The following is a 22,491-nucleotide window of genomic DNA, read 5'->3' on the forward strand; positions in this document are numbered from 1 at the left end:
CAAGGCTATAATACCAAGTGCTTGATAGGTTTCTGTTGTTAAAATATTAATGGTTGCACCTAGCTCCACTAAATTATTGGGAAAAGAGTGACCATATATCTGAACTATCACTATGGGGTTTCTAGGATCTTCATACTTTGTTGGAGTTTCCCCTCCCAAGAGTAAATCAGACAAAGTTCCTACAACGTGGATGGTAGGTGAGGATTTTGCTTTCCTCACAGGCTTCTTTACACATATCTCTTTAATTATTTTGACATAGATGGGTATGTCTTGAATGGTCTGGAGGAGAGGGACTTTAATACAAAGATTTTTCAGTTCCCCTACAAGATTGAAATCTAGATAAACAATATTTTTTGGTATTGTTAACCTTTTGAGGAATGGGGGAGAAGTGACTATAAGTTTTCAGGATCTTCATGTTGACATGTCACTTCCCCTTGTTTTAGTCTGGTATTAATTACAGGTGGTGGTATATGTACAGGTGGCGTTTCAATTATGATTGAAGGTTGATCCATGTTTTACTCAGGGGTGATGATATGGCCTGACCTCAATCTAAGTTCATTACATTCTTTTTGCTCAACCTCATAATCTGAACTTTCAATAATCTGCACCAACTGAACTGGTTTGTTATTAGGATTTCGATTCGTTTGGGCTAGTAATTGAGGCCACAGAGGAGGTTGGGGATTTTGCTATAATGTATAAGGTGCTAACAGTGTTGGTTGAGGTTAAGAACATACCCCCATAGGTGTGTTAGATATCCCCAGAGGTTTCTGCCAATTTGTACACCAATTCATATTTTTAGAGGTAGAGGCAGGTCACTTGGACTGATAGGGATTTCCCTACCAAACAGGAGTAAAAGGATAATTTGGCCAACCATTTCCTGGAAAGGATTGTGTTGTGCAGGATGTCATAGGGAATGGCAGGCTTTTCCAACTTGGGTAGGGTGATTGGCTTTACCATGTTGTCCCATGGTTCTGTTGCTAATTGAACTGTGAAGAAGGAAAGAACTAGGATGTGTCTTGTGTCATACCTGCAAGTTTAGCCTACCACTGTCAATGTTGGTTCATTTGATATATCGGCTCTGTTTCTTCTTCTACTTCCTTGAATACTGCTTTCAGCCCCGATAATGATGGACATTGTTCAGTGCTGTGCTCTTTAGTACAGATAGCACATGTCTGCACCATGTCTAATGGGCATTCTCGTTGGTTGTGCTTCTTTCAACAACGTGGATAGAAGATGGCCAAGTTCTGTTCTACTAAGGCTTGCTTTTGTTTTGCCTGTAAGACATCCAGCTGTGTTGTGAGAGTGCCCAGGATATTAGTCTTAAACTCTTCCAGGAGGTTACTGATTTCAATCCATGTTACACCTCCCTGTGTGGTTTGCTTCCCTTTCTCATGGGATCTCGGCTTCTTGCTCCTGTGCATTTGCTTCCTTGTGAACACCTGATACACAAACAAACAATTTCATCATAATCTTCCTGACAAATATCTCCTTTTCCCATTAAGTTTATAGTTTCTACCCATTCCTCTTTCATTCCTTTAATTAAGATAGCTCTTAGGACTTCTTTTGGTAAGGCAGTGTGTGGAGACCTCTGCAAATTATAATTAAATCGTTCTACATATTCTTCAAGTGTTTCATTATCTTTTGTAGTCATATTAAAAAACTCATCTTTCAGTTCCCTAGTTTTACAAAAGCCCTAGTATCTTTTGAGGGAGGAGGTTTTTATCGCATCCCAAGAATTAATAGTTTGCCCACCTAGAACCATAAACAATCTTAAGGCTGCTCCTTTCAGAGTGGAAGGGAACAATTTAAGATTTTGGGGGTTGGTGGAATAGTCATACCCTCTACAGAGGACATCAAACTCAAACAGGAAAGCATCAGGATCCTCTGTGATCATCCCATGGAAAGTTGGGATGCTCTGTAGAGGAATATCCTTCATGGAGGAATTGGCCACTTGGTCGACTATGGAGTACTCTAATGTCGAGGTTTGACCTTGAGGTGGATGATCTGCCATTTGGTAAAAGATGTGCCAATAACCTTCGGGCACTTCAAGGGGTGCTTCTTGAGTAAGCAGAGAGTTAGTGACCCGAGTTGGCTTTGCAGCACTGCCTAGATTTGGGATCTCAGTAGATCCTTGTTCAGATAGCTTTGATTTTGCCTTAATAGTCCCACTAGTTTCTCCTTTTCCTCCTCTTGAGTTACAAGATTTTCCCTCTTGTAGAGGATTAGAATGTAAACTTATTGTATCTTGAATACTCTGCTCTGATCCTCCTACTTGGCTTTGAATATCAACGTAAGTTGTAGATGGTGAGCCTGCTGCTTGAGGGATAACAATAGAACTTTTTCCAGGTATACCCTAGTATCCTACTGACACTTGAGACTCTGCTTTTCTTACGATTTCGTCTATAAAGGTCATTCTCTAAAGTTTCACCGATCCTTTTGGTTTTCTGGGTTTTGGTGGGGTATTCTGCTCTTTTCTATTTTTTTATTCCTAATAATTCATAAAAATAAATTCTTATTTAACCTCTAAGCCTTTGCTGGAAAGTGGGCTGGTAAGCAAGCACTTTACTTGCTATGTACTCAGGTTCTTACCTTCCATTTTTAAAACCCAATTATTCCACAACAAAAATAAAAGGAAATCACTCGAAACACTCTCCCTGGCAATGACACCAAAATGTTGGCTCATTAAGATATCTCTTTTTAAGCAATCTTAATTCCTACATTAATTGTCTATGCAGTGAATTCAGAGGTTAGCTAAAGGTAAATTGTTGCAATCACTCATACCTATCTCTTCAATTTAAGTCGCACAACTCTTAAATAAATAACTAAGGAAAAATAACTTTGAAACAACTCTTAACGCACTCTACAATCTTGTTTACTTATTCCAAAACTAAATGAATCTGAATGTGAATACAAAGAATCACGCTTGGCAATCTTCAAATGGAATTAAATCTAACTCATTCGATTAAGAAAGAGAATTGTCACAACTAAAAAACAATGTTAATCTATCGTAAATTAGAATTGAACAACAAATCCCTACTGAACAACAATCTTGATTGAACAACCATTCTCAATTGAAAAATAATCTCGATTGAACGAAAACCAAGAAAATGCGATAAATGACTTCCAAAAAACAACTGCTTCTATCAGAAAATTATGGAAATGAATTAATGCTACCTTTAAGATCTATGGTATTGTAATTTACAAAGAACAACAATCTATTCTAAAACTAATGTAACCAATCAAATCAAAGCATTACTCAGATACATCACACAGCTAAATATAAATCAAGATGAACAACAATATAAATGGGAATCATCAATCCTCACAATAAGAAAAATAACATTAACTGAATATTAACAATCAATAAACATTCAAATGAAAAGATTATAACACAAAGGAGCAGTAGAACTTCTCTTGACTGGGCCCAAAGTTACCAGAAGCCTCTGCTAAAGAATACTCAAAATATAAGTGAAGATCAAAGGCAGTCTTTTGTTAATATGAGTAACCAGATTATAGCATCACTGAAATAACAGTCGAATACGTCTCAAAAATAATGATTATACATTACATAAGTCTGACCTAAACTTCGTTTGCCTTTTGGAGTTATATAACAGTAAGAGATAAAACTAGATAAATGTGAATCCTTAGGATCAGGAGATCTTGAGGATTTCACAATACATAATATGATTATGTTATAAAGTAGCCTCGGTCTTCCTTGTCTCTCTCTACCTTCACTACGTCAAATTGTCTCTTTCCCTTTTACGACTTGGTGCTGCTCTGCCAATTGAATGACAATTGACCAATCTGCGTCTTCTGCACACAAGGATAGTTAAAAGTTAGTTTCTAGTGCCAAATTTATCTAAATTGTTACCAAGTGCTTTCATCCAAATTTAATTGTAATTCCCTTTATTTCTGGTCATAAACAGAGGTAATCGTGTAAAGATAAATATGAAATAAAACAATTAATGACAAGAAAATATACCGTTTTCTTGACCCAACAGTCGACACATTTAGTTTAGTTGTTTTGGGGTAATCTCGCTTTTTATTGTCTTGTGTTGCATTTCTGGCACTTTTTGTGGTTCACTTCGTATGAACATTTTCTACTTGATTTCAGTGAGCGCTTGTTGTCATTTTGATACATACTGGCTTGCACTAGCACAGTTTCAATTTTCATTAACATATCACTATTGTTGCATGCATGAAATTGTTTTTCACGAACAGTCACCGATTCGGCGACTCGCCTCACCCACATGCATGTTGTTCCATTTTCTGAATCTGTCATTCACCATTTGCATGCACGATCATTCACTCATGCTTACACTGAGCATCGCCTTGCATCTGTATTCACTTTCACTTTCAGTTGCCTGTCAGCGAGTCTGGGCAGCCTTGGCCTGGATTGTGCCTCACCAAGACAACATTGAGCAATCCTTAGAGGGAAGGCTTTATTTTACTCTAAAAAATGTGCATTTCTTCCCAGTGACTGTCTTCCAGTCGTGAATTGTGCAATTCTGAGGGACAATGACTATTGGCTCATAAAATTGCACAATGCATGTTACACTAAAATATCGTCACCATGATTATTTGTAGTCAGTATGGGTCTATCATCACTTGTACTGTCCTCCTAAGAAAGTCTAAGACCTCAGCTCTTCAAATCAAGCTTTAGAAGTGGGAGACAGACATTAAAAATCAATGTAACGCTGGTTCCACACTTTCTCTCATGGTCACCTGCGGTCCCGCACCTTCTCTGTACAAAAGCTGCGTACCTACCCGCTCTGTTCCTAACGGTGTAGGTGCGGACCCCTGTGAAAGTCAAAAGGCGCAAGTTTTATCTTAAAAAACTCACCTTGGGTTAATTCTAGAGTTTTCTAGAAGGAATTTTGACGTGTGTCAACACCCAGGTTGTTCCCTTTGACTCCCAAGGGAATACGGCCGGGGTAACCACTAACCAATATTTGGATTACAGTTTCTAGCCAAACTGTAATCAGAGAGGGCTCTCTCTTTATGATTTGTCTCTGTTTTGATAGTATTTTAGGCTAGCTATAATGTTCAGGGTTTTGTTTTATGTTTTGGTTGAGGGATGTCTTCTGCATCTAAGGTGTAAGTTTTCAGGCAGTATTAGTCCATTGGGCAATGGAGTCTGTGGCTACAGGTTGTCTGAAATATTGAGTTGAGTTGCTGAAACTGCAGGGCCATTTAAATATCTCATGGAACAAATCTGAAATTGTGATTATGAGGTGTGTTCAACCAGTGAAAGGCAATTAAGAATTTTCCACTAAGCTGGGTGTGAGAAAGAGATATGTTGCACAGGAGCAAACTTGAATTCCTGAAACAACAATCACTGTGAAAGCATATAGTTTGAAAGTGCAGCAATTGAGAATTACACTTTATGACTATAACTGAAGAAAACACTTATAATAGCATAGATTGAGTTCAGGGTATCCTGTGAATAAATCCAGGAACTATTCTTTTTCTTTGCTATTAACTATGAAACATAGAAGCATGACTGAGCTATGAAAAGATAAAAAACACATAACGAGAGTTTGAAGAGGACTTATTGTGCCATGAAACACGCAGGAATCCTGTAACATTCAGCAAAACACCACAATGACTCAGATAACGAAGAGCTTTGGAAATTCCATCAGCTTTTGTATTAATAGTCTGGAAATTTGCAGCATAAGAAACTCTTGAAGAGAGATCAACAACAACCCCTGCAAGATTATGCGAGGGGGGAATATATACAATTGGTCATACAAAATATCTGGAGCGTTGAGTCATTTTAGAAATGAATACGTTCACCAACTTTTCAAGATAGTAGATAAGAAAGTTATTACATCATTGAATACAAAATAAGTTCTCTTTATGTATGTCAGAAGATATTTTGACCTTTGGAGGCCACTGAGTCGGTCTGAACGTTCTGCTTTAATTCTGGAAAAATGTGCCTTTATGGCTGTCGTGCTGTAGTTTTTTGGCCCTGTCATCTGTAGCTGTCAATCTTGCTTTATTGGCCGATTAGTTCTGTTGAGTTGGCCCATCCTTTTCCTTTTCATGCATGCTGGTTTTATCAAATTTTCCTGTGCATGATCACCTATGAATTTAAATGAAAATTTGATTTACAGGCTCTGGTTTATAATATCAACTGTATCATTTTGGTCCAGTATTCCTGTGTGGGCAATTGATGTCTCAGAATTGCCTCTAATGTCTCATCTGCCTCTGTGTATTTGTAGAAGTTGGGAGGCACTTCAAACAGATGTTTGATCTCATCCATGATAAAAAATAAGTTTTCTACCCTGTTGTAGAGACTTTGTCCTGTTGCTGGCCCTGTTTCCTCTGAGGTGCTGGGCCTTTCAGTGATCTGATTTGTGGCGAATGTGTTGACCCTCTTGGCATTGTTACACTAAAAAATGTCACCATGGCTATTTACAGTTAGTATGGCTCTATCAACAGTCATACTATCCTCATGGGCAAGTCTTATGCCTCTGCTCTCCATTTCAAACTCCAAAAAGAGAGAAAGTCTTTGTAAATGTGTTTATCTCTGGGTACGCAGATTCTCTCGGCCTTACCTGCGTATACGCACCTAATGTTCACAAAAACTGCGTACTTGTACGCTCTGTATGTAAAGGGGCAGGTGCGTACCCCTGTAAAGGTCAAAAGGCGTGAGTTTCATCTTTAAAAAGTTACTTGTGGTCATTTCTAGAGCATTCTAGAAGGTTGTTCGACGTGTATTGAGTGCCTCCAGATGGTTCATGTACCCCTATGAAAGAGGAACTTATCCCATCAAGAGAGGAGCTATCCCATCCAAGGAGGGGATTATCCCATTGATGGTGGACCTAATTAACTTCCTCTTGAGCACTATAAATACAGGCATTGGGCCAGAAGGAGGGGAGGTTGAAAGCTAAACATTTCTAAGGGTAGATGCTGCTGGAATTAGGACTCCCATTTAGAATCTTGTGAGGAGAGATTACCATCTTTGCTTGTTCTATTTGGAAGTGGGTGAGCTTTGTCAAAGTAAAGGAGAACTCTTGATGGACCCTGGGAGGGACTTGCACAACACCAAGGCTCAGGTTGTAATTGTTCCTTTTGTTTCCTATTAATGCAAATGAGTCCATTCTTCTCAATAACTTGCTATCTATGAGTTGTTTCATGTACTCCTTAGTCTACATGTTAAATATGTTTTATTTTATGAGATTATCAAGTGCTATTTAATCGTTTGATTTTTAGTGAATGCAGGTTTCGAAGTGAAGGAGGAGCTCATCCGGATCGGCGAGGCTGGACTACTACAACAGCGTTGGACTACAGGTAGGATCTAAACACTTGATTTCTCGTATAGTAAATGCATGTTTAGAGAAGGATTGCTCTTGTTTGTCTTGTTTGTCACTAGAGAGTCTTAGGCTCCTAGGGAGGTTGGTTGTGTCCGCACTATCGACTCTTTCCGCCTGACAAAATGGCGACTCCGTTGGGGATCAATAGTGTGAAAGTTTTTTCCTTTGTATGCAACTTTGATCTGAGAAAAGTCATTTATTTTCTGGTTTTTACCTGTGTGACTTTGTATTTGGGTGGGCTAGCTTAGGGTTAGATTAGATTTAGTTTTTCTTGGTTTTTCCAGTAGTACGCACCCTCCGAGTATTGCACAGTGCGTACCTGTACGCACTGTTGCTGTGTGCACAGAGCGGGCCCGCACCTGTCTTAACAGGTTGCCTGCGTACCCTGCTAAAAATTAAGAAATTTCCATTTTTTACATTCTTCCTCTTAGATTTTGCTTTTTCTTAGTCTTTACTGCCCAGATCCATTAGTCTCCTATCAAAGATCTTCACCTGAACTTGTTTCGATAGCATTGAGTGTTTTAGTGGATTTCATAGAAGTTTAAGCCCTAGGGTTTGATTTTTGAGTAGGTCCTGTAGTGACTTTGGCGGTAGAAGTTTTCAAGCCTTAGATCTCTCTGGTTTTGTCAGCCTTCTTAGGAGTCGGACCTGTCATAAAGTCTACCTGTGAGAGCAACTTATCTTTGAGTTATCTCTTTGGCGAATTTCGAAGTGCTTGTTGATTGAGTATTGAATTCCATTTTACAAAAAGAACAAAAGATTTGAGTTTTGTTTTGACTGGTTTTTGATTCTGCATTAGCTGGTCCTTGGCTTGATTGTGGTCAAGTAAAACAACCTAGAATCATCCTTGTAGGCTTTTGCCTCGTTAGGTTTGCTTTAGAGTAAATTTCCTTTTGATTTGCTTGTGAGTCAATTTTTCATAGATTTTATAGATTTTGAGATTGATTTTCGTTAAAATAGACTTATATGCTTTACTAAAAAAAAATACAAAAACATCTCCTTTGAAAAGTTTTGTTTCGAGTAGCTTTGGAGTATTTTGAAAGAAAACGGATTTTTCGTGCACGTAATGCGTGGTCATGTTTGTATGCTTGAAAAGAAAAAGAGAATTGTTTCTTTGATTGTCTTTACTAAGAAAGTTGTTTTCTATAAAATTTGCATTTTCCAACTCTCTTAGTTAGGAGTTTCATTGAAAGAGAAAAGTAGCGTAAATCATCTTAGGTGCATCTTTGTAGTGGTTTGAGTTGAGTCTACACACCATTGGTTTCATTTCCGCTACCTTTTGTCTTTAAAGAAAACCATAAAATTAACGCTTAAAGTAAAATCAACTTAGTAACTTTTATTTACTAGGGCTCTGAAACACCAATTTAGATCAGGCTAGTGTCTTGGAGTAGGAGAGTAATTAACTCTCCAAGACAACAAAACCAAACAAATAGCTTATCTTGTGATAGAATAAATCCAATTGTCTCATTTGTACTCTGGGAAAGCTCCTCTTAAAGGAGAAGCACGAGCTCGTGTCCGAACCAGTGAGGGGATCAATCCTCCCTCATTGGGAATGACGCCAGACACGCACGTATTACAAACGGTAAACCTCGGATTAACCATTGTTGAGGAGCCAGGGGTCACTTGTCGGTAAACCTTGGATTATTGTCAAGGAGCCGGCACGGGGATTGAGCTTGATACTTTGCCCTTGCATGCTGTCGGAGTGTAGACTGTTCCCCCAGGTGCATTTGTTGCGGTTGGTAACCTTAGTGACCATTATCTTTAGGATTCTACCGAGGTGACGGTGGACGGAAGATCCCACTGTACCTGGAGCAGACATCGGCTAGACTCACTTGGATTTTCCGGGGGGTTCACTTCACTCGAGACGGTTAAAGTGGAGGAACTTGTGCCGGTCTATTCATTAAGCAGGTTGCCGGGGTAACTGTTCCACCCGCCACTTCTGTACTGAATCCAGCGATGTTGGGTTTCATCTCCAACTAGCGTTTTCGGTCTGGAAGGCTACTGTTTGTGTTTGGTTTGATGCCCTAGATTCTTTAGGTGTATGATTCAAATTTGTTTGGTTCTTTAGAGACTTTAGGTGGTTTGATTTGAGATTTTACTTTGTTTTTGTGTGTAGTAGTTAAAAGTTTTTAGCTGTGGCGGAATTACCAAGACAGTCCCGTAGACTTCGGGGCAAGTCACCTGAGATTGTTACCGGAACTGATTTGTTGAGGAAACTCCGTAGATCGCGGGGTGGATCTCCTGAAGACGTCCCGGGTCAGTACGAAGGATTGAAGGTCCTTGTAACTCCTCCTAGTGGTAGTAGAGTAGGTTCACCTGAAGAAGGAGAGTCTTCCTTGGTAGTCCATCCAGATTACCAAAGTCTAGAGACAGGTTATAATCCCGAAGCTGCTACAGTTTCTGAGCTTGCTGGTAGTTTTTCATCTACTAGTGATATAGGCGAAGAACCTGAAATATCTGAACCTGTTACTCCAACTTCTAGTGTACCAGATTCACCCAGGGTAGAAAGAGTCATCACCGAAAATCTTCCTACTGGTTTGATAGCTGTTGAAGAACTTGCTCCAAAGGAAGAATTAGGCGTATCTACCCTTGAAGATCAACCTACTCTTGATCTAAGAGAGCGTGAATCTATCTTTTACAGTCCTCCTAGAAGTACTACTTGGTACCTTTCGTTAACCAATTATTTAGACAACTCAGGGGTAGGTTTTTCTCCACCTCGTACTCCTTTTCCACCTGGAGGTATTTATACTCCTGTAAATATGTCTGGTCAGTCGTCCATGTTCACTCAATCTCCTGAATCTTTCTTACACGGCGGTCCTTCTGTTCCCACCGAGTATCAGTCACTTTCTGGTACCTTTGCGGGGGCATCTCCTCAACCCATTGATCATGGGTTATTAGCTGGAAACAATGGTAATAAACCATTGGGTGTAGGAGACATTTACATGATGTCAGGATCAGTTCCCGTTTCTCAACCTCAAGGTGGCCAATTACCGCCTGGGGGGCAACCTCAAGGTACACAAATTGTGTCTGGGGGGCAGCCTCAAGGTCAGTATGTACCTATGGTGCAATACATGCCTCAAGGTCAACCCCAGCCTCAATATGTACCCCAAGGTCAACCTCAGTATCAATATTTACCTCAAGGGTATCAACCCCAAGGGTATCAACCTCAAGGGTATCAACCTCAAGGTCAAGGTCAACCCCAGTATCAGTATTTACCCCAAGGTTATCAACCTCAAGGTCAATACTCGAGTCAAGGTTATCAACCACCTCAAGGTCAGTCATATGTTCAAGGTATGGGAACTGTACCTTTCAGTTATCAATCCTATCCTCAATCCGGTTATGGATCTCAGTATCCTCAACCTGTTACGGGTCAATACCCCGGAATGATAGTGTGGGATCCATCACAAGGTCAACAGGTGTTGCAGCCAAGTATACAGTTGGTACCTCAAACTGGACAACCCGTGGTTTCTGGTTCACCCCAGCAACCGCAACCTGTCCAGTCAAATGTTCAAACTTCTGTAACTTCGGTAGTTACTCAGCCGCCAATTGCACCTAGTACTCCATCTCAAATGGCTGCAGCAACTACCGCAACATCTGCCGCACTTACTTCTAGAGTATCGACAGCTCCTGTTTCTACTGTCTCTGTAACCACTCCTCAGACATCTTTACCCTTATCTGGATCTACGATTCAAACTATGGTTTAGATGCCTGTAGGTCAGCCTGGTATAAGTACGGTTGTCACTACTCAACCTCAATTTGTTCATCAACCGTACCAGGGACAGTACCAATATGGGCAAGCTGTCCAGCAGCCGGTTTACCAATATCAACCGTATCCTGGGTACACTTATCAACAACCTCAACAACCCCAGTACGGTCTGGTTAATCCTGGTTTTCCAGGAGGATATAATATCCCGAATGCGATTCCTGTTCCAAGTTATCCTGGATATCCTCCTCCTGGGACTGGTCTTGTGACCCAGAGTTTTAGAGATCCTAACCGGCAGTTACCGTTTATAGCAACTTTGGATTTACCAGACTTGACACGCCTAACGAACGATCCAATTCAATATCTTCCGTTCTGGCTGCCAATGCCAAATAAGTTGCCCAGTGATATACCCAAGTTCGAAGGTAAGTCTGGAGAGGATCCGTCCAATCACGTGATGACTTACCACCTCTGGTGTGCTTCAAATTCTATCTCGGATGATTCGATCCACTTATGTCTTTTCCAGCGTACACTCATTGGTCTCGCGGCCAAGTGGTACATTGAGTTACCACGGGCCTCTTTTTACAATTTTAGCCAGTTAGCTACCTCGTTCTTAACTCACTTTCAGTTGCCGGTTAGATACGATAACGGCACGGAATTATTAACTTCACTAAAACAATCGACGTCCACGTATATTTCTGATCACATTCATGAGTGGAGAGGTCGAAGAAGGTTGGTGAAAGTTTTTATTCCGGACCAAATCTTAGCTGAATGGTTTGTTAAATCATTATTACCGAAGATTACTGAAGATGTAGCTAAGGCCGGAGTAGTTACTGAGGAGCAAGTCATTGCTCAGGCGCAGTACCTTGACTTAGTTTATACTCAGTCGGGTACATTACACGAGAAGATCCCAGATCTTCCAAAATCGAATCAAATCGCTGCCGCTCCTTCGGGATCTCATGCCGCTGATGGTATGATTGGTACGGTGAACACAAAGAGCAAGAAGAAGTCTTCCAAGAATTCTACTACTCCTATAATCACCTTTCCTGATTCCCCGATAGGAGAGTCTTCTCCTGAACTTTCCGCCGATATTCACGCTGTAGAGTCATCTACGGCCAAATCAAAAAATGGTGGAAAGAAGAAAGGAAAGAAGAAGGCTAAAGCAGACAAGGCTCCGAAGGAGAAAACAGAAAAGTCGGAAACCAATGACGAAAAGCGCAAACCTCGATATCCTTGTCTTATTTGTGAAGAGGATCATTTTACAAGAGATTGCCCTCATCGGGCCGAGGTTGTGAAAATAGTCAAAGGTTCTCCCACTCCTGCTGTATTAAAAGATCCATTTCCAAAGCAGGAGAGTAAGATGATAGGTTCTTCCTCGACTACCAGTGAAGAACCCATTTTGATGATGTCTCATGTGAGGATTGCGACTCGGTCGCAAGATTATGGTAGTAAGAATCCTGTTGATGGTAAGGAAGCAGAATCTTCTCATTCTAATCCATTAACCTCAGCTCCTAGTTCCGATCCACTATAGATCGAAAAACCTAACCCAGACTTAGTAATCAAACCGCCCGCTAAGGGTGTACTTCGAAGGTCAGCTTTCAATCCACATGCGAGAGCGGCCCAGAATTACAACATTGTTGAGGACTTAGCTGTTTCACCCTCAGCAATGTCGGCTTTAGAAGTGCTGCAATCATGCCCAGCACAGCGAAAATTACTCTTGTCGGCTATAGGAGCTGTTGATATTCAGGACTCGAACCTGATAATCTTCGATCTAGAAAATAGTACATCGCGTCTCCCTCATCAAATGGCTTTCCAGATTCCAGTGATAGTCAAAAACAGGCCTATTCATCGGACTGTAATTGATGAAGGAGCTTCTACGTGTATTATGTCGATTCAGTGTTGGAGATCGCTTGGTTCCCCTTCACTGAACCAATCCCCGACCATCCTTAAGGCCTTTGATGGCCGTGGGTTCCGTCCGTTTGGTATTCTACAGGAATTGCCTATAGGGGTAGAAGGCAAAACCGTTAGTCTGGATGTGGAGGTGGTTGATGCCCCTCTAGACTACAACCTTCTTTTGGGTCGAAGTTGGTCATATGCTATGACAGCGGTCGTTTCATCGATCTTCAGAGTAATAAAGTTTCCACATAACGGCAAGATCTTGACAATTGATCAGCTGACATACTTTTCATCCGACCCAGCCTCTTCAGAGAGTATCTAGCATGTTGGTAAGACGACAATCCCTTATGGGGACGTTGGCGTAGGTTTAGTTAAAGATTCCGGTTTACTGGCAACTTTCCCTTTCCCTCCAATCAACGCAGACCCTTCATTTGCATCAATTCATATGATTACATCAGACACCATTATTTATGACGATCCTTGGATTGTCCCATCTGAATCTGAGATAGACTCATTCGGTGATGCTGTGCCTTTGAGTCCATATGAAATTGCTTATGAAGCCGTCGTGTCTTTTACCGACTCGCGTTCAACCCAAATCGACCAAATGAATGTGGTCAATGAGGAATCACTTTTCACATCAACCTCAGAACGGATAACGTTTCCTGAAGTCGTGTCATCTGACGAACAACTTCGTGAAATCCTAAGTGTAGACGATCTACCATGGGAAGATCTCCATCATCGATCTTCGTTTTTACCTGAGGGTGATGCTTTTGAAAACGATTTTTCATCTATTTTTACCACTAAATATGTCAAAGACGCTCAGAATCCAATGAAACATCCTGATTCAGAGTTGAATTTAGGGAATATTTCTCGTACTATTCCCATTGACATTTCAGTGAAGTCCGGAATTGAGGAAAACATTCATATAGGTGCCTCATGTACAGAAGATGAAATTCAAACTTACAAGGCCCTATTCCAAGAATTCTGCGATGTGTTTGCCTGGTCTTACGAGGAAATGCCAGGAATCGATCCTGCCATTGTTGTTCTTGAAATAAAGACCTACCCGGACGCTAAACCCGTCCGGCAACAGTTGCGTCAGATTCACCCTCGAAAAGCAGCTGCGATTAAAGCAGAAGTCGAAAAGCTCTTGAAAGCAGGTTTCATTTATCCAATCCCGTTAACAAATTGGGTATCGAATATTGTTCCGGTTAACAAGAAACAAGGAACAATAAGAATCTGTATCGACTATAGGGATATAAATCGAGCTTGTCCAAAAGACAACTATCCTATGCCCTATATCGATCAAATAATTGATGATTGTGCCGGAAGTGAAATGTTTTCCTTTATGGATGGTTTTTCGGGCTATAATCAAATCAATATTCTACCTGCCGATCAACCAAAAACGGCATTCATTTGTCCATGGGGGACATTTGCTTACTGCAAATTACCTTTTGGGCTGAAGAATGCCGGAGCCACTTTTCAACGGGCGATGTCTTATGCATTTCATGACATCAAGCACATTGTGCAACCATACCTCGATGATTTTCCTGCTCATTCTTTACATCGAGCTGATCACCTTGTCCACTTATGAGCAATCTTTATGAGGTGTAGGCATTATCGTATTCGGTTGAATCAGCACAAGTGTGTATTCTGTATAGAAGCGGGTCGATTGCTGGGATTTGTTGTTTCAAAAGCCGGCATTTGCGTCGATCCCTCGAAGGTTGAAGCTATCATCAAATTTCCTCCTCCTTCGAGTTTGCGCCAAGTCCAAAGTTTGCAAGGGAAAGCAAACTTTTTACGCCGATTCATTCCAAACTACGCCGAGGTCACTAAGGGTTTTACACGGTTGTTGAAACAGAACGCTCAATTCTTTTGGGACGAGATTGCCCAACAATCTTTTGATGCACTTAAGCACGCGTTGACCCATGCACCGTTGTTGCATCCTCCCAACTACAACCAGGACTACCTTCTTATACCTCGCAGCCGTTCAAGCTGTCCAGCATTTTCGTCACTACATTCTTCTCCGTAAAACTACAGTTATTTCGGATTGCAACCCTATGATTTATATTTTGACTAAACAGCTGCTAGGGGGCAAGTACTCTAAATGGATCGTTATCCTGCAAGAGTTCGACTTGGAGTTCGAGAAGTCCAAGTCTAAGAAATCCTTAGTTTTTGCGGAATTGATGTGTGATTTCCCGCGTACTGACACAGAGACTGTGGCAGAGGAGTCCATCGCAGACGAATCTTTGTTTCTTATCAATACTTTAGATCCGTGGTATGGGGATATAATCATCTATCTCCAAACCCAAACCTTTCGGCCTGAAGCTTCAAAGTCGGAACGTCGAAAAATTCAGTTTCAATCCCAGCAATACAGAATTATTGGAGATACACTTTATCGCCGGGGGGCAGACTTAGTTTTTCGACGTTGTTTAACTCACGAAGAGGCTGAGAGGGTTTTGAATGATTGTCACTCTGGAGCATGTGGCGGTCATATGTCTGAGTATGCCACAGCTCAGAAGGTGTTGCGTGCTGGCTATTTCTGGCCGTCCATGTTTAAAGATTGTATCATTGCGGTCCGAAAATGCCACAACTGTCAAGTGTTTGATTGCAAGATGCGCGCACAACCTGCTCCTCTCCATCCTATAATTTCTGTTGGTCCTTTCGCCAAATGGGGTATCGATTTTATTACTTGTAACCCTCACTCGGCTGGGGGGCATGCGCATATCATCCTCGCGGTTGATTATTTTACTAAATGGGCCGAGGCGATGCCTACATTCGACGCAAGCGGCAAAACAGCTGCAGTTTTCATATTCAATCACATTATAACTAGGTTTGGTGTCCCGCAAGCAATCATCACTGACCATGGGAGCCATTTTCGAAACATCATGATGACTGAGCTTACAAGCCAGCTTGGTTTACGCCACGATAGCTCTACTCCTTATTATCTGCAAGCCAACAGTTTGGTTGAGTCTATCAACAAAGTTCTGGTTATCATGATCTGACGAATCATTAGTATTCATCGGTCGAATTGGCACAACATGTTATTTTCAGCGCTATGGGCATACCGAACTTCAGTGAAAACTTCAACAGGGTTCACTCCTTTCCAGCGAGTTTATGGCTTGGAAGCCGTGTTACCATTGAATGCGAAATCCCATCACTTCAAATGGCTGTCGAATTACTCCCAGCTACTTCCGAAGAGGAGAAACGTTTATTATACTTAGCTCAATTAGATGAGACTCGACGTGACGCTGCATTGGCAATTGAGACTCACGCAAAGCGAATGAAAGCTCAGTATGATAGAAATGTGTCCCCTCGAAGTTTTTCGGAGGGAGACCTAGTGCTATTATATGATCAAGCTAACGATAAGCTAGGTGCTGGAAAATTCGTTCCTATGTGGCATGGACCCTGTTAGTGTCGGTCTTGAGCCCTCCATCAGTGATCAATAACTCTTTGCATATGCATTTATAGGTGTCTCATCAGTGTCAGTTTTGCATCCCGCTAGGCATGCCATAACACTGAATGGAGGAGCTGGTCTTTGTCTTCTTGGCTTTGCTGGATCAGGTCATACAACAATATAATTGAGTCAGGCTTGTTCTTGTTTTTGTCTTAAAGTCCCATGGTCTTAGGTTTAGGGTTTTGAGTCAAAATCATTTTAAGGTCATGAGTCATGGTCAGTAAGTGCCCAGCAAGCCGGAAGGAGTTTTGTACATATGTTTCATTGTCATCTTCTTCAGCTACAGCTCATTTTATGCCTTGGATTTAAAAACACTGTTTTTAATTACAAGGTCATGTGGATTTTGAAAAAACAAAGAAATTTTCAAAAATTTGTAAAAGTGCCGGCAACAACCCTGGTTCCTTCGCTACAGTCCATCAGGCGGTCAACCTGCAAGAAGAACGGAGTTAAACGCATCAAAAAGCTCATTCCAGGACAAAAAGACTCTAAAATAGTGTTAAAGAGAATACAAAGGTTTAAACATTATAAAGTGGGTTTTTAAAGTCAATTTTTTTTTAAATATGAGCCTATAAAAGCAAATTCCCTCTTGAAAGGTCTTCATTGTGCATTTGGAGCAAGAAATTACAAGCAAAAGGCGATTAGAGAGCGGAATTGGGCAAATTGCAGAAGTTTCAGTCTTTTGGAGGCTGCGCGACCAAACGGAGGGGCGCGACCAAAAAAAGGCCAACGCGCTGTGTTAAATTACACAGGCGCGACCAAACGGAGGGGTGAGACCAAACTGGTAGCTTGCACGACCAAAAAGTCTGCCCGCCCTAAAAACTCTCCCAAACGCTCAAATTCACTCAAATTCACTCCAATTTTTAAAGGTATGCCTCCTCCACGTTTTGTGTAATGGTGTTGGGGTTGCAAAAGAAGATTATGGTCATGATTTTATGCAAGGAAATCCATAGAAAATAGGTTAAAATGACTTGATGTTTTTGCATGCTAATGTTAGGTAGTATGTTTGTTTTTCAAGGCAATTTTTTCCTTAGTCCCTCCATTCATTTTCCCAATATAAAATCACAGGTGTTAGGATGTCATTTTTATTAATCTCATTTGCAAAGAAAATACTCAAAACCTACCCCAAATTCCATGAAACCCTAACCCCTCCTGAACCCTATTCCAAACCCTGTTTCTACCATGTATCATGCTCTAACCCTAAGCACTACTACACACAACAATTCATGTATAAAAACACAGCAAAATGAAAAAGAAACATTATAAAAAAAAAACAAATAAAAAGTGATGACAAGGCATGCACATAAGAAATTGTAAAAACAGTGAAAATGTCATTTGCATAGCCTTATAAAAAATAAAGAAAAGTGTCATTTTGCTGTGTATATGTCAAAGATTCAAAGCTGTGTTAAAGTCATCACAAAATTCATCAAAAATACAGCTGCATAGTTATCAAAAGAAGCAGTCTTGCTGTGTTAGGGTTTTGTATTAGCATGGTTTTCATCCCCTTTCTCAAAACTCTGTTTTTCCCTACCTATTTCCCTATGTAAACCCCAATTCAATTGCTTGTCCCTTCAGTTAAACTCCCTAGGCAATTGAATGTCCCTCCCTATGATCAAAGCACACAGTCAAACCCTAATTCCCCATGGTAAAAGCATGATGAAGCTGCCACTGTCCTAAATGAATTGCTGTTACAAAAATTAGTTGGCAGTGATTATTAAAAGGGTTTCACTGTCCCCCCAACCTAATTCCTAATATCCTCTCTTTTCCCTAATTCCCAAGTTATCAATTCCCTCTCCCTTCCATTGTAACATGATCACAGCAATCCCCTTCCCTTCTTCTTACAATCTAATACCCAAAATCCCTGTTTCATATTAGCATCAAATGGTCATTTCAAAATGTGGAAAAAACAGAGTATGCTCATGAAAGATATTTGAAGACAAAATATAAAAGCAGCAGCCTGTTAAATGTTTATGATTGATGCTACTCTATTCCCTTATACTTTCATTCCCTCCATGATGAAAATCTATATTGTCCTTTCCCTTGGTGATCATAAAACATATTTCCCTAATACAGTATTCATTTGCAAATGATGAAAGATGGAATGACATGTTTAGCATTATGTGATGTTTTCCTTCAGAATTCCCTGCTTATATATATATTTTTTCCCTTTCCTATATGTAAATTCCCTCCCCTAACATATCCCTCATGATGTTTCCCCTTGAAAACAGCATACTTCACAGCATTTTGCAGGCAGGGCAGCGGTCATTTTGACTTATTTATTCCACCTTGCTCAATAACACCATGTCAACCACTGAGACTAATGAGCAAGGTGATGACCGATCATCATCTACTGAGATTGAGATACAGCAGAGGCCTCGTAGGGGAGGCAAGGGTGGTCATCACAGGAGGGAAGAGCCCACATCATTGACAGAGTTGCAGGCTTGCCCATTGGCAGTGTCTTGTTTTCAGCATATGGCTTGTTTTCAGTTTTGTGAGAGGCTGTCACACATCCAGCATCACAGAGACTTGGCCCGGTTGTTTGTCCTCCATCTCCATGACAGGCAGGTCACCCTTGCAGGGGTGAATTTTGTGTTTTCTCCAGAGGCTATCACAGATGCTACCGGGATACCCAATGTGGGTGAGGTGTGGCCGAAGCGCAAGTGGGTGGACCTGGTATACTATGAGCCATATGTTAGGCCTGCCCATGTGCATCACTTGACAAGGAACTTTCCTATCAAGTTCCTCCGAGCAGAGTATATAGACACCATGAGACTCATTATGCACTACTTCACATGCGAGGGGAGATTCTCACGAGTATTTTCTTGTCATATCCGCATGATGATGCACTTCACCAGAGTGAGGATGATGAACATTTCGGCATTCTTATTTCATGACATTCAGAGGATAGCCACTACCTTTCGGAGACAGACTCCAGTACAGCAGCTCCGGAGCCTATGCCATCATGGTCTTATTCAGCTAGTAGTTTCCCATCAGCTGAGCCAGCAGGGCATCCCTTGGGCGGATTTCATCTCCCGAGATGTTTTCACACAGCCACATTCAGGGCCTGAGGCAGTTCATGAGGAGGGAGGGCCATCACATCAGCCCGAGACCAGCATCCTGAGACACATGGCTTCTTCTCCTCGGGTCACATATCAGAGAGGTCACAGGACCTTATTTGCAGCAGCCCGACGAGTACTTTCTCTACAGCCAGTGGAAGGGGTCTCGTCTTCATCATCAGAGCAGCGAGTGTTATCTCCACATCAGGTGGAAGGGGCCTCGCTTTCTTCATCGGCACAGGCAGTACGAGAGGGCAAGCAGCCCATGGTTGAGGATGAGGCAGTTGGCGAGGCACATGATGATTTCACTGGTCGTGATGCTCATTCTCCTCCTTCTTCAGATTTCTATGAGCTCAAGGAAGAGAACCTTGTGTTGCAGCGGAAGCTTGAGATGGCTTAGTGGACTATCACTTATTTAGAGCAGCGGACCAAACAGCTGGAGACCGAGAAGGAGTTGGATGAGTTATGGAGGATGCGATTTGACCGAGTCATCAATCGCAGGAGGCCTGGGGACCCACTGCCCATGGATAGAGAGTTATTGCTCATCCGAGCAAATTGGCGCTTGGAGGGACTGTTAGACAAGGCAAACCGTGACAACAAGCTGCTCCGGAACATGAAGACACACTACTGGGCAAGATTACATGTTTGCAAGGCGAGAATAAAAATTATCCAAAGAGAGCTGTCAGAGGCCCGGAAGAAGAAGAAAAGGACAAATCCACTCCGCATCTTGGCTGAGGCATCCCTCACTCATCATGGTACTGATCAGCCTTGATCTAGCATCAAAATCTGAAAATTTTGAGAATTTTGGAGCATTTTGCAAATTTTTGGTAAAATTACAGGTTTTGCCCACGGTTTGGTCTCACCCCGGGTGAGACCATTTTGAAGGGCTGCTCGGAATTTTGCAAACTTGGCATTTTTGGAAAGGGCATGCAAAAAGAAAAATTACCAGTACTTGGGGGCAGCCTAATTTTGAGTTTTGAGCCTCCAAAAGCTCAAAATACACCTTAAAAATGACTTTCTGCCCACTTTTTGAGTTGCAGAAAGTGACCTTGGGAGAAATGGTTTTTGAGGGGTCAAATCAACACCAAATCTAGAAATTCGACTTGGGATGGAAAGTAGACAGGCTAATCTTTCCAATGAGCCATCTTGCACCTGATTTGGATCAGTGGAACCCACTCAAAAGTAGCTGCAAAGGGGCGCGACCAGAACTTCCGGGGGCGCGACCAAAACCTCCAGATTTGCCAATTTTTGACTAGTTCGGCCAGAAAAGCACTATTTTCACTTTGGTTGACTATTTGGGCATGTAAATGATGGATTATTGTGTAAATTTCATGGCATTAGATACTTTTACTCTTCTTTACCACTTCTAGAAGCTTCTTTAATGTAAATAGTGAATATTTAATGCATAGATAAGCTTCCTAAGTTTTAGAGGTAAGTTGTTGAGCTGGCCTATTATCTAGTGATTGATTTAGAATTAGTTGCAACAGCTCCTAGGAAGCTGAGCTCGACCCCTAGAGGTGGGGAAAGAGGTTTGACCTTCTATATTATGCCTTCTCTTTCTCATTTTGATGGTTGGACTCTAGAGGGAGAAGTGCTATTGTATTTTTGACTTGTATTTTCTGCAATTTGAGGAAAAGGAAGGCCAGGGTTTTGCAGACTTCATTGTGGATTCTTGTGGATTATTATGTTGATGGTGTGTCTCCTACTGTTATTGTAAGTGTGTTTATGTGTTCCATTTCTTGATCTCTTGCTGCTATTTAAACAAAAGAAGTGATAAAGTTTGAATTCATGCATGCCATGCTCAGCTTTCAATTTTGTTTAAAATTTATGTTTTCCACTGTCTAGAGAGGATTCGAATTCATTGTTTGCCCTCTTTAGCCTCTTTTTTTTCTTCCCTGATCATCTCTTTCAGTTAAAGGCATCAGCATAGACTCCTACCTTGCCCCAAAGACCCTCCTTCAAAAACTGAGCTCAATCCCCGCACCCTAAATTGCACTCCCTCCAATTGCCACCAAAAACCCAAAAAATCTTTAAATCAACCCCCCTTATCAATTTACTAGCCTAATATCTTTGATCCTAATTGGTCAGCTTATTATATTATAAGATCTATCAAATCTGACCCGAGAGAGCCTTCTCATACCTCGTAGGGCTAGCTACGAGGTGAAATGGTTTGATGTAGCCTTGAGAGTTTGTCTATCTCAGCCTAGGTGAATTCCAAGCGCTAACAGACCCTACATTGTAAAGCGAAAGCTAGCAAAAGGGGCCTATGAGCTGGTAGATTTTGATGGGGACTCTTTGGGTAAACCCAAAAATGGACTTTACCTAAAGAGGTATTATGCTTAAATGGTAGGTATGGAGAATTTTTAGTTAGGTTAGGTTTTCTTTGTAGCTAGTATGTTTATTAGTTTAGATAGTGTGCTTAGCTTAGAAAGTGTGTTTTTTCGTCGTTATTCTGGCTTATCTTGGTTTTACTCTTGATATTGCAGATGTCGACGCCTCTCCAAACGTACATTGGATTTGCCGATGGTGCTTGTCGTAGTACACGGAATATCTCTTCCGCATCTTGGGTTATCTATTCGCCCTCTGACGAGTTAGTTTCTATGCATGGGGTGAGCCTCGGTCAAACAACGAACAACATTGCAGAATACAGTGCAGTGGTTGAATTATTGTCTGAATCTATTTCTTTTGGAATTCGACGTTTGATAGTGAGGTTAGATTCTGAACTCGTTGTATTACAGCTTAATAGAGTATATGCCATTAGAAATCCTGTGTTATTAAGGTTGTTTTTGAGAGTGCGCCTCTTGGAACATGAATTTGATTACATTGAATATCAGCATATTCCAAGGTCTTTAAATACATTAGCAGATGCAATTGCTTCTCGAATGTTGGACAGACATTTGCGATAATCATGCAAGTAAATTAAAAAAACATTTCATCACATATGTTAAACAAGATAAGCCGGTAATAATGATATATATATATATAGATAGGAGTGTGTCAAAAATATACATCGTCTTCAATCATAGGTTGAAAAACACCTTATGATCGGCAAAAATGATAAGTACAAAA

This window comes from Pinus tabuliformis, chromosome 4_1 (genome assembly GCF_031772625.1).
Source record: "Pinus tabuliformis cultivar Carrire ecotype Pingquan chromosome 4_1, CPIR1, whole genome shotgun sequence".
NCBI lineage: Eukaryota > Viridiplantae > Streptophyta > Pinopsida > Pinales > Pinaceae > Pinus > Pinus tabuliformis.